We start from the raw sequence: 12,355 nt of genomic DNA on the forward strand, positions 1-12,355 counted from the left end.
ACAATATTTAATAGAACTTAAAAATAAAAACAATAGTTTAATAGAACATAATTTAACTTAAAAATTTATAAATAAAAAATAAAAGTTACAACGAACGTCTACTCTTCGTCTGAATCCGGAAATTCCAAACCTAAAGAACCTATATGCGCAACAAGATCCCATCTCAACCGATGATGAATATCTTCATCCCGCAAGTCTAATTGGACATCATCGGGAACGGGAACATAAGTCGGAGGATCCGATACCCAATCTGAAGAAATTGCATTTCCATCTTCTTTTATTAACATATTGTGTAATATGATGCATGCATACACGTAGCTATAGATTGTGGTTTTTTCATTGCACGAACCGGTCGAATGAGTATGCACCATCTACCCTTTAAAACACCGAAAGCTCTCTCGACATCTTTTCTTGCCGATTCTTGCAACTTCTTGAACGTCTTTTCATTGGTCTCGACAGGAAACGAAAAGGCTTTCACAAAAACAGACCATTGCGGGTAGATACTGTCGACAAGATAGTAGCCACGTCTGTAATATCTCTCGTTGACAAAGTACGGACAGAAAGGTGTGGTGCCATCTGTTACGCTCTGAAACAACGGTGATGTGTACAGAACAGTGATGTCGTTGTTTGAGCCGGGAACACCAAAATAAGAATGTCAAATCCATAAATCATTTGACGCAACCGCTTCTAATGAGATGGTCGGTCGTTTGATATCACCCCTAACATACGCCCCTCGCAACTCCCGTGGACAATCCTCCATTCGATATGTGTACAATCGATGCTACCGAGCATCCCTGGAAAATGCCATCTAGCCTCGTGTGCGGCGTAAAGACGTGTAATGTCGTGTCTTGTTGGTTTTCGTAGAAACTTTTTGGCATACAATTTTATAATCGCGTTACAAAAGAATTGTAGACATTCACGTGAAGTTCTCTCAGACATTTGTAAGTATTCTTCGAATTGGTCGGGTGGGTTACCTGTCGCTAGTTGACGAATAGCGGATGTGCATTTTTGAAGCGGCGTAAAACTTCGTTTGCCTCTCGCGTCGTAAGATTCTTGAAACCATTCTTCGTTTGCTTCGACGTCGGCTACAATCTTTAAGAATAAAGATTTCGGCAAACGAAAGAGTTCCCTAAACGTCTCGTCGTTGTACTTCGGCTCCTCCACAAAATAGTCGTTCATTGGCACGTCGTGGGCATGTATACGATCACGCTCCACCACCTTTTTCTTTGGACGGCTCGGGCCTTCAAGTTCTTTGTATAGCAACGGGAACCATTCGAGAATGTCATCGTCCGAAGACGAAGAGCTATCGGTGTCTAAGGGCATCGAGTGTTTCGGAAATTCCATATTTTTTTTGTTGTGAATGAAGGGGAAGTTTGAGAGTGTTTTTGAGTTGGATTTGGTTTTGATTTGGATTTGGTTATGTTTTTGTTTTGGTTTTATATTGTTTTTTTTATTTAAACCCCCCCCCCCCCAACGGCTAGATCCCCACCCAACGGCTACATTCCTTCTTGGAAATCACCCCCACCAAGCGTGATGGCCATCACACAAAATACCCGTTTTCGCGTGACCATAGGACCGGCGGCGGTGTGGCTTTTCTCATCACGCGTGACGGGGAGGCCACCACGCACCGCCCCGTCCGCCCTAATAGTTTAATATATATATTTTTTTGTAACAACGTTCAGCCTTAATACCCGAACAAGTTTTAATGAGACATGATATATAAGTCAGGTTCTACTCCTAATACCATAAAAATCTCAAGCCTTAACCATCATCCCAAACTATTAGACAAGAAGACCAATTGCTCATAGTTCAATAAATATAACGGGCAAAAAATTCACTTGTTGGTTATAAGTGTTACTAATCAAAATCAGTCACTTGAGTTCCTATAATATTGTGAACGCTTATGGTGACTTAAAACCTACAGTGGCATCAACGTATGTGAATCGCAAATTAGAATTTCTGTCGGTGAAAATTAGAAAATGTGTGATCGAGTCGATGAAGAGCAGAATTTAATGATTTTCAGGCATGTAATATTAAGGGTCACACGCTTTTGATTTCCGAGCATGATTCCCCCGCTACCGACATCTCAGGAGAGTTAGGGGAAATGAGGGGATGGGCTTTATATTTTTATTGTTGGATGAAAATAGATTTTACTAGGTATGTTTGTTTGCTCTAAATAAAGGCAGAAGACAAACTTTATTCAAACTTAATAGAACCTTTTTAACGAACATTCGTTCAAAGACCAAAGACGTGATGGATAACTAACAATAGAGATTGTAAAGTAATTTACTTTATTCAAACTTAATAGAACCTTTTTAACGAACATTCGTTCAAAGACCAAATACGTGATGGATAACTAACAATAGAGACTGTAAAGTAATTTTATGTAAGTTCAGAATAAAAGTTAAATTTCATCATACTAGATGAAACAATTTGTTTATTTTATTCCTTTGCTATTCAAAAAGCTATCGGGTTAAAGACTTAATGGTGATACTTGGATTCACATGTATAATTAGGTGAATCTCAAAGTATCAAATCTACAGTAGTCAAACTAACATACAAGAATCAAGTGATAAGTGTGTACTAACACATAACTTTGAGATCATGTCCTAATTCCGAACCTTTATATACGATGTGTCAACGAGTGTTACTCGAGACATGAGTGGATACCATTCGCACAAAAGGTGCATCACAGTGTTAAGTTAATAAATACAACATTCATATAGTTTTCTGGTATTCAATGTTATATTCAAGTAAATTATAATTTCAATACCGTTATACATTATAATATAAGAAATTGAATCAGTTTTGATATTTGATATTCTAAAAAAATCCCAAAGTAGAGTAAGCCTAAATGATAGAATTCTTTTTCTATGACTGTTTTATAAATTTCGTTCCGGTTGCATCTCTTAAAATAAGTTCAGTATCAATTTTTATTTCACTTCTCATAGATTCATAGAATCGAAATTTCATCATTGCTAGATCTATAGGATTTTATTTGATATATGATGGATAATGAGCCAGCCAAAATGGTATTGTTTTTTAGAATTCGATATGGATGAATATAAATAACTGACAATTTCAAAATAATCCAGGATAGACGCAATGCTTGAGTTCTTGATCATATGAGCTTTATAAGTTTCCAAAAACTGAAGATACAACATTAAAGGCATTCTGAATATGAAAAAATCTTGATATACAACATTATGTAGTTGATTACACTCGATGGTTATATATTAAAGGCATTTCCTGAGTTCTTCCTTATGCGTGTATTTGATGAGATAGACACATATTTTCAATACTACGCGTGTCATATCCAAATATATAATGGCGTCTAGTTCTTTTTCAAATTTTAGATAAAGAATATATAAGCCACACGCTTGAACCATATATCATGTTATATCACTTTAAAGCTTAATCTTAATCTTAATCAAGATTCAAATAGTGCTTTAATTAGTTAACAAATGAAATTTCAACATCTATCTTTAATAAGCCAACTTAAGCACATATATATAACACACCGATTACACACATGTGTTAATATATGATGATAATGTGATAAACAATAATAATGATAAATGAAAATAACAGAAACATCATGTTACACACGTATTCATATAAAGACATGTGTTGATATATAATTAATTGTGTGTCATTTTCATTTTGATAACCACGGAAATACAAGTTTATAAATTATAGTGTTTACTAAACTAAATATATTGTAATAAGTAAAAACACCGATTAGAACATGCCAACCACAATTTATAGCCATGACAATGTTTCATTTGATAATAATTATAATATATTAACATCCTACCGATGCATCGTTCTATAATCTTTAGCTTGATGTATCACTTTGCTTAAGTTTCTAAAATTTTATCTTTATTTTTTTTTCTAAAACATTTTACAAAAATACTAACTATACCATTATACAATCAAACGAACCAAATATTAATTAAAGGTCCATTTGTTTAAAAGAAGAATTATATATTAGTTATTTAGTTTATATAAAGACCTATTTGTTTACACGCTTTGGCTTGAAACTTTTAGAGATTTTCGTAGACAACCGTCTATAATAAGAAGTTAAATGTAATCGATCATTATAAAGACTTTTAAACACGATATTCGTCAAATATTTTGAAATTCGCATTCAACCACTTTCAAAAATCAAACACAAGGTCATGACTCATGCCAATGTTTCCTCAAGAAAGTACTTACATAAAATATATATTTTAAATCTAAAATAGATTAAAATTCCATAAAAACTTTTATAATCATACTAAATAAATAAACAAATCAATAAATTAATATATCAACTTGTGACCTAGTAGTAGGAAGGTTTGAATTCTCCAATTAGGGGTGTGCACAAAATCGTAAAGACCGAACCGAAACCGAAAAAAAAGAATCGAAAAAACCAAACCGTATTAGAAGCCGGCGGTTCGATTTTGAACTTTAGAAAAAACCGAAATATTGGTTTTGGTTCAGTTTTGTATTTTGTAAAGAACCGAAAAAATTGAACGGATCCGAAATAACAAAAAATGAAATAACCATAGTATCTTAACTGTAACCATTAAAAAATATATGTCAATGACTATTTGTTTAGTTTTTATGTATGGTTAATAACAAATATATTTAGTTTCTGCGTTAATAACTAATAATATTGGAACTTTTAGTTTTGATTTTAAATGTGTCTTTTATTAGTTTTTAATGTCCAAATATTCAATATTCTATTAATTTTTAGTTTAAAGAAAAAACCGCATCCAAAACCAAACCGAAGCCAGAAACCGAAAACCGCAAAAATCAAAACTGAACGATTTTAAAAAATCATAAAACCGAAATTTTGGTTTTCGGTTCGGTTTTAGTTAAACCTGCACCGAACCGCACCATGCACACCCCTGTCTCCAATGAAGACTCAAGTTCAATCCCTACTTATGTGATTTTTGATGAATTATAACAACGAAGGATTTTAGCTAAACCTTGTGAGGTTGTCAGTTCGAATCACACCATGTGTTACGCCAGAGAATTCTGCTTTTGTCCAAATATTTGAAGAACATGCTTGATTTGTGTTGAAACGTTTGGGTTTGTTGGCTCGTCCCGAACTGTCCCGAACTTTATCGGGCACAACCTCAATAGGGTAGGAGGCGTACATGTTTTTTCGTTCTTGCACGACGAACGCATCACTGGTAACGTGTTGTTACAACTCACCTGATGAGTCTAATGCAGAACGATACCAACAGGCCCTGGTTATAACGTGATCAATTGCCACACCGAGTCTTAGAACATAACTTCATGTCAATAAACTCGAGAGTAAGATGAACAATATAAAAAAAAACAATGTCACCGTTCCAAAAGAAATGTAATGAATACACAGCAACACAAGAAAAAGGTTAAACAACACGTTGTCTTTATATATACGTCGTCACCATGACTCCCCCATGACCATAGATTAATCTCATCAATCATTCTCCACCGTCCGATCCTCAAAAACAAAAACAAAAACAAACTGGTTAGGTGTAGGTGTAGGTGCATAGATATAGCAAGCTCTGCATATATTATCATCATATTAAGCTTCTTCAACATGAGTGTAACACAATTCTACTAGTTCCCTATTTTTCCTCCATCTTCATCTTTTTTTATCCTCAACGTCAATCTTCACCTTCAGGTATTATTATTAATTTTCATCTGTTTGATTCGTTAAACCCTAGTTTTATCTTGAATATAGATCTTGTTGATTGATAAGTAACATAGCTTTTGATTCAATATGTTTTTTTTTGTTGCTAATTTTGGGTTTATTGATTGTGGGATTTTAGGGATCCGGGTTTTTAGGGGTTTAATCTTTTAGGGTTTGTGATGGAAAATGGTGTGCATGAATTGAAGTCAAAAGTAGAGGAATTTGATACAGATGTTAATGGGTTATTATTAACAAATGGTGGTGTTGAGACTGAATCCGCATCGAAGGAGGTTGAAGATGAAAATGCTGGTGTAAATGATGACGCGGTCGAGGCTCCTGAGACACGGATAGTTAGTGAAAAGACGCCGGCTGTTGAGGCGGTTGTATCTTTGAAGGTAACATTAGTCAAGTTATTTATTTAATCGAAAGGGCTGGCAAATTGGGTACCTGTTTAGCAAAAAAAGTACGCAATGTAATTTTATACCTTTCTTAAAAATAATTTCTTGATACATAAACATGTAACTGCCCTGCTCAAACCACTAAAGCCAAGTGTTAAACGACTCATTTTCATGTTCGATAAGACGCGATTTGCCAGCCCTTTCGAATGAATAACAATAATATGCTATTAATATCTATGTTTTATGCTCTTCATCAACTTGTAGCATATATTTTTATAGCAATCTCCAACTTGTATACAAATACTATTAAGTATATAGTTTGATTGATTGTTGGGTATGTGCAGGTGATTGATGCGTCTGATAGTACAGCCGTGGATCAACCTGTTGTGACTGATGATAACCAAAGCAACGAGCAGACGGATTTTGAGGAACCTGAAGTAAAACTGCTTAATTCTGTACAGGTTAACGAGGAGACAAATACGTCTGATAGTGCAACCAGCAGTAGGCCGAGTGAACTTGAAGCTAATGCCACTGTGAATGACAGTGAAAGTACTTCTGATAAAGGTGCGTGTGAAGAACTTAATGATACGGAAACTGATGCGTCAGCGGTTGGTGAAAAGGATGAGGTGAAAAGCGAGAGTGTGAGTGATGAACAAAAGATTCATACAGATGTAAGCAAAGATGAGGCGAATGAGTTGGAAAATAACGGGAGAAACGAGGACGAGAATGTATCTAACGCAGGTATATTGGAAGATGTTAACGAGGTTAACAAGAAGCCGGTTACTTTAGTCTTAGAAACTTCTGAAAATGGAGTTTCAAACCATGTTGAGTTAGAACAAACAGTGACTCGTGAAGATGATATTAATGGCGACGTGAAAAGAGATATGCTGGTTACCGAAAGAAAAGATGTTGACCGTTATAAACCGAAGGAAAAGTTGGAAACTTCAAGCAATAACTTGCTTAATATGAAAAATGGGTCAACCGTAGATGATAAAAAAGTTAAAGAAGAAAGTACTTCAACCATTGATGAGCCTGATAACCATGTGGAAATAACAGTATCTCCCGAGGCTGAAAAAAGTGAACCAAAAAATCATGAAACGGAACAAGATATTATGCCAGTGAACAAAGAACCAGACTCGAGGCCCGTTATGGGTATCTCTTTACCCACACCAAAATCTGCAACACCCAAACATGATTCAAAACCTAATCCATCTCCGGTTCTGAATTCCAAACCGCCCCGTCCAGCCACACCCGCTCCGACCGACTCAAGGCCTGTTATAGGCGTCTCTTTACCCACACCAAAATCTGCAACACCCAAACATGATTCAAAACCTAGTCCATCTCCAGTTCCGAATTCCAAACCGCCTCGTGCAGCCACACCCGCTCCTACTGACTCGAGGCCCGTTTTAGGTGTCTCTTTACCCACACCAAAAACTGCAACACCCAAACATGATTCAAAACCTAATCCATCTCCGGTTCTGAATTCCAAACCGCCCCGTCCAGCCACACCCGCTCCGGCCGACTCAAGGCCTGTTATAGGCGTCTCTTTACCCACACCAAAATCTGCAACACCCAAACATGATTCAAAACCTAATCCATCTCCAGTTCCGAATTCCAAACCGCCTCGTGCAGCCACACCCGCTCTGACTGACTCGAGGCCCGTTTTAGGTGTCTCTTTACCCACACCAAAAACTGCAACACCCAAACATGATCCAAAACCAAATCAATCAACGGTTCCCAATTCCAAACCGCCCACTGCAGCCACACCCGCTCCGACTCCACCCTCAGCATCAACCCGCCCCACTGGTCTCGGCAGTGCTGCACCGCTACCAGAACCAGCTCATCGTGTGGTGCGATCTCAACCCAACGGAACCACGTCTCCTCCGAACCAAGTCATTGAAGAACCGACAAATGGGGAGCCTGATGAAAATGACGAAACCCGTGAAAAACTCCAGATGATACGGGTCAAGTTTTTAAGACTGGCTCGTAGGCTTGGACAGACTACTCATAATGTTGTGGTGGCTCAAGTCTTATATCGGTTAGGATTGGCTGAACAGTTAAGAGGCAGTAATGGGGGCCGTGTTGGTGCTTTTAGCTTTGAGCGGGCTAGCGCCATGGCTGAGCAGTTGGAAGCAGCCGGTCAAGACCCGCTCGAATTCTCATGCACCATTATGGTTCTCGGGAAAACCGGGGTCGGGAAAAGTGCAACCATTAATTCAATATTTGACGAGGTTAAGTTCGGGACTGACCCGTTTAAACTTGGGACAACAAAAGTTCAAGACGTTGTTGGAACCGTTCAGGGTATTAAGGTTCGTGTTATCGACACACCGGGCCTTCACTCTTCATGGGCTGATCAAAGGAAAAACGAGAAGATCCTCCACTCGGTTAAAAGTTTTATCCAAAAATCCCCTCCGGACATTGTTTTGTATCTTGACCGGTTGGATATGCAAAGTCGGGATTCAGGCGACATGCACCTTTTGAAATCGATAACCGACGTATTCGGTCAGTCAATATGGTTCAATGCTATTGTGGTCTTGACCCATGCTGCATCAGCTCCGCCTGATGGCCCGAACGGTGCGCCTACGGCTTATGACATGTTTGTGACCCAACGGTCCCACGTGGTCCAGCAAGCTATTCGACAGGCTGCAGGTGATATGCGGCTCATGAACCCAGTTTCATTAGTCGAGAATCATTCAGCATGTAGAACGAACCCGGCCGGTCAACGTGTTTTGCCAAACGCGCAAGTGTGGAAGCCTCATTTGTTACTACTTTCATTCGCTTCAAAGATATTAGTTGAGGCGAATATGTTGTTAAAACTACAAGACTCGCCACCAGGTAAACCGTTTGCTGCACGGACCCGACAACCCCCATTACCGTATATACTTTCGAATCTTCTTCAATCGAGACCGCAGCTTAAGTTACCTCAAGATCAGTTCGGTGATGATGATGATGATGTGGGGGATGATGCCAGCGACGACTCGGATGATGACGAGCCATCAGAATATGACGAGTTACCACCGTTTAAACGGTTGACTCGTTCCCAATTGTCAAAGCTTAGTAAAGCACAAAAGAAAGCTTATTATGACGAGTTGGAGTATCGCGAAAAACTCTTCATGAAGAAACAGTTAAAAGACGAGAAGAAACGAAGAAAACTGATGAAGAAAATGTCGGCTATTAATGTTGATAATAATAATAATGATGATGTCGAGGATGAAAGTAGCGGGGCTGCAACAGTTCCCGTTGCGGTTCAAGACATGACTTTACCGGTATCGTTCGATGCAGATAATCCGACTCATCGGTACCGAGCACTCGACTCGGCTAACCAGTGGCTCACCCGACCCGTACTCGACCCGCACGGGTGGGACCACGATGTCGGTTATGAAGGAATCAATGTGGAACACTTGCTTGCACTACGAGACAAGATACCCGTCTCGTTTACGGGTCAGATTACCAAAGATAAAAAAGATGCAAATCTGCAACTGGAGGTATCTAGCGCGTTAAAACACAGAAAATCGAAATCCAATTCAACGACAGTCGCATTCGATATGCAAACCGTCGGGAAAGAGATGTCGTACACGTTAAGAAGCGACACCCGGTTTATTAATTACAGAAAAAACAAAGCATCGGTCGGTCTTTCAGGTAGTTACTTCGGTGACGCGTTAACGGGTGGTGTGAAATTTGAAGACAAGTTAACGATTAATAAACGCGGGCAGATAGTGGTGGCGGGTGGGGCGGTTATTGGGCGGGGTGACGTGGCGTATGGAGGGAGTTTGGAAGCTACGTTACGAGATAAAGATTACCCGTTGGGTAGGTTTTTGTCAACGATTGGTCTTTCGGTTATGGACTGGCACGGTGACCTGGCGCTCGGGTGGAATGCGCAGTCTCAGATTCCTATTGGTCGGTCTACTAATCTAATAGGACGCGTTAATTTAAACAACAAGGGTTCGGGACAAGTTAGTGTTCGGTTGAATAGCTCGGAACAGCTTCAACTTGCATTAGCCGCGTTGGTTCCGGTTTTTTGTAAGCTATTGGGTTATTATCAAGATCAGCATTCAGCATATTGATTACCAACATGTGAGTACAAGTTTTATTTTACTACGATTTATTTTTAATTAAAAAAGGTTTAAATTGTTGTATTAATTTGATACAATTTGTTGCAGGGGATAATGTTTTGGGTTTTGGGAAAGTAGTTATATGCACAAAAGGTTATTAGTGGTAGAGCTAGTTTTGAAGCAAAACTTAATGCAATCTGCTGGTTTTTATTTTTGTTTTTTGTTTTGGATTATTTATGAGTATAGAGATGTTATGATTAGAATTGGGACTGAGTTTAGTTATTATTGTATTATACGTATTTTGAGTATGTGACTCTCAAAAGGTTATTTTGAGATGTTATGATTAGAAATTGCACTAATTTTGACGTTATTTTACTAACCTCGTGAAAATAACGTTAAAAGTGACGGACGGTTAATCAGGCATCATGTAGTGGCGTTGATAGCTGAAAGATAAGGGTACATGCACCGATCAGCCGGTGTCCCGATGATTGAGTGCTATGTGCCTTATGTCCAAGGCTTGATGCAAAACTATTCTTCCCGGTACCTCTATTATGAGTGAGATTTTACTGGATATGGTCATAGTAGATCACAATTGGTTTGCTTTTCTTAAACCCAAGATCTTGCAGCATAAGTTGCAAGTCAAAAAGAGTTTCATGAATATATAAATAGCTTCAAACACAAATGCATGAACTATACCTTATAATCCAAAATCATAACTCAAAACAAATACTCAAACAATCACTAACAAATCCTCACATATATCATTGGTTAAAATCCCTCATAATTTTCTTGAATTTTGCTCAAAAGTATATACATTCATGTTATACAAACGGTAAAGATTAGTAGTAGACCAGCAAATTCATAAATAACCACCAAATAAATTTAATCCAACAAGTCCAAGTTACATCCTAACGAGAGGCTATTTATCCAACAAGTCCAAGTTTTTTTGGTATCGCTTTTTTGGTTTTCATTTTGGTTCGGTTTTTTCAATTTTTACCAGTTGAGCTTTAAATATTTCGGACAAATATAATGAATTTAGTTATAAATAATTTTATTAATTATTAACTAACTATATGTTATACATTTAGCATGGCTAAAAAGAATTTGAGTTACATGTTTTTAATTAAATTCTTATAAATTACTTAAAATAAAAGTCTAAAAATCCGGTTCGGTTTTAGTTACATGCAAAAATATATAACCAAGTAGTTGGTTTTTGTTTGATTTGGGCTTTTCAGTTTCTTGCACACCTTATGTTTCAATTGAGTAAGCTGGGTCAGTTTTGATTTATTTATATTACTAGGTTAAATGCCCGTGTATACACGGGTCGGATAAACTATAATAACAAAAGAATGGCACAATGTGAAATACTTTTACTAATTTGATATCAGATGAATGAATATGAATATGTATTACAACGTTGAATAAATTTTTCTTTTCATAAAATAAAAAAAGAAAAGAAAATTAGATGGTAAATTTTCAATAATCTCTAAAATTTCTTCATATACAACATTTTTGTAGTTACTCTTCATTGAATATTAGAATATTGACTCCATCTCTAGTATTAATTAGGGATGTGCAAGAAAAAAAAAACGATCCGAAACCGAATTAACCGAATAATCCAAATCGAAAAACCGAACCAAAATAAAACTGACGGTTTGGTTTAATGGTTTTATTAAAACCGCACTCAAGGTTCGGTTTTGGTTTTGCATTTAAAAAAACCGAAGAACCCGAACTAAACCGAATTTCTAAACTTTTGTTTTTTTATATTTTATATTAAGTAATTTATTAGAATTTAATAAATATGTAACTCCAATATTTTTGATCAAATGTATAACGGTCTATTAATTTACAATTAACAAAATTATTTATACCTAGATTAATTATTTTTTGCCAACCTTTTTAGGCCTAAAATTTTCAAGCTCAAATGGAAAAAACTAAAACCGAACTGAAAGCAAAATGAAAATCGAAAAATCCGAATTTTTTGTAAAAACCACACTCACGGTTAGGTTTTGGTTTTGCATGAAAAAAATTGAACTGAACCGAATTCTTAAATTTTGGTTTGTTTATATTTTATATTAAGTAATTTATTATTATTTAATATATATGTAACTAAAATATTATTGATCAAATGTATAATAGTCTATTATTTTACAATTAACAAAACTATTATACCTAAATTCATCAAAATTATTTATACCTAAATTTATTATTTTTTGTCAACTTTTTTTAAGGCC

The 12,355-nt window shown here is 36.8% G+C and overlaps 1 pseudogene across 1 annotated transcript; it reads left to right on the plus strand.

Annotated features, from left to right (window-relative positions):
* Positions 1 to 5,783: 5,783 nt before the first annotated feature.
* On the plus strand, positions 5,784 to 10,429 carry LOC143543539 (translocase of chloroplast 120, chloroplastic pseudogene; annotated as a pseudogene). Its single transcript, XR_013137085.1, has 3 exons — positions 5,784 to 6,066; positions 6,414 to 10,153; positions 10,257 to 10,429. The product of XR_013137085.1 is annotated as a translocase of chloroplast 120, chloroplastic pseudogene (transcript).
* The last annotated feature ends 1,926 nt before the right edge of the window (positions 10,430 to 12,355 follow it).

This window comes from Bidens hawaiensis, unplaced genomic scaffold (assembly GCF_021521415.1).
Source record: "Bidens hawaiensis isolate Kalapana, Puna unplaced genomic scaffold, B.hawaiensis_p1.1 tig00013186_1, whole genome shotgun sequence".
In the NCBI taxonomy this organism is placed as follows: Eukaryota; Viridiplantae; Streptophyta; class Magnoliopsida; order Asterales; family Asteraceae; genus Bidens; species Bidens hawaiensis.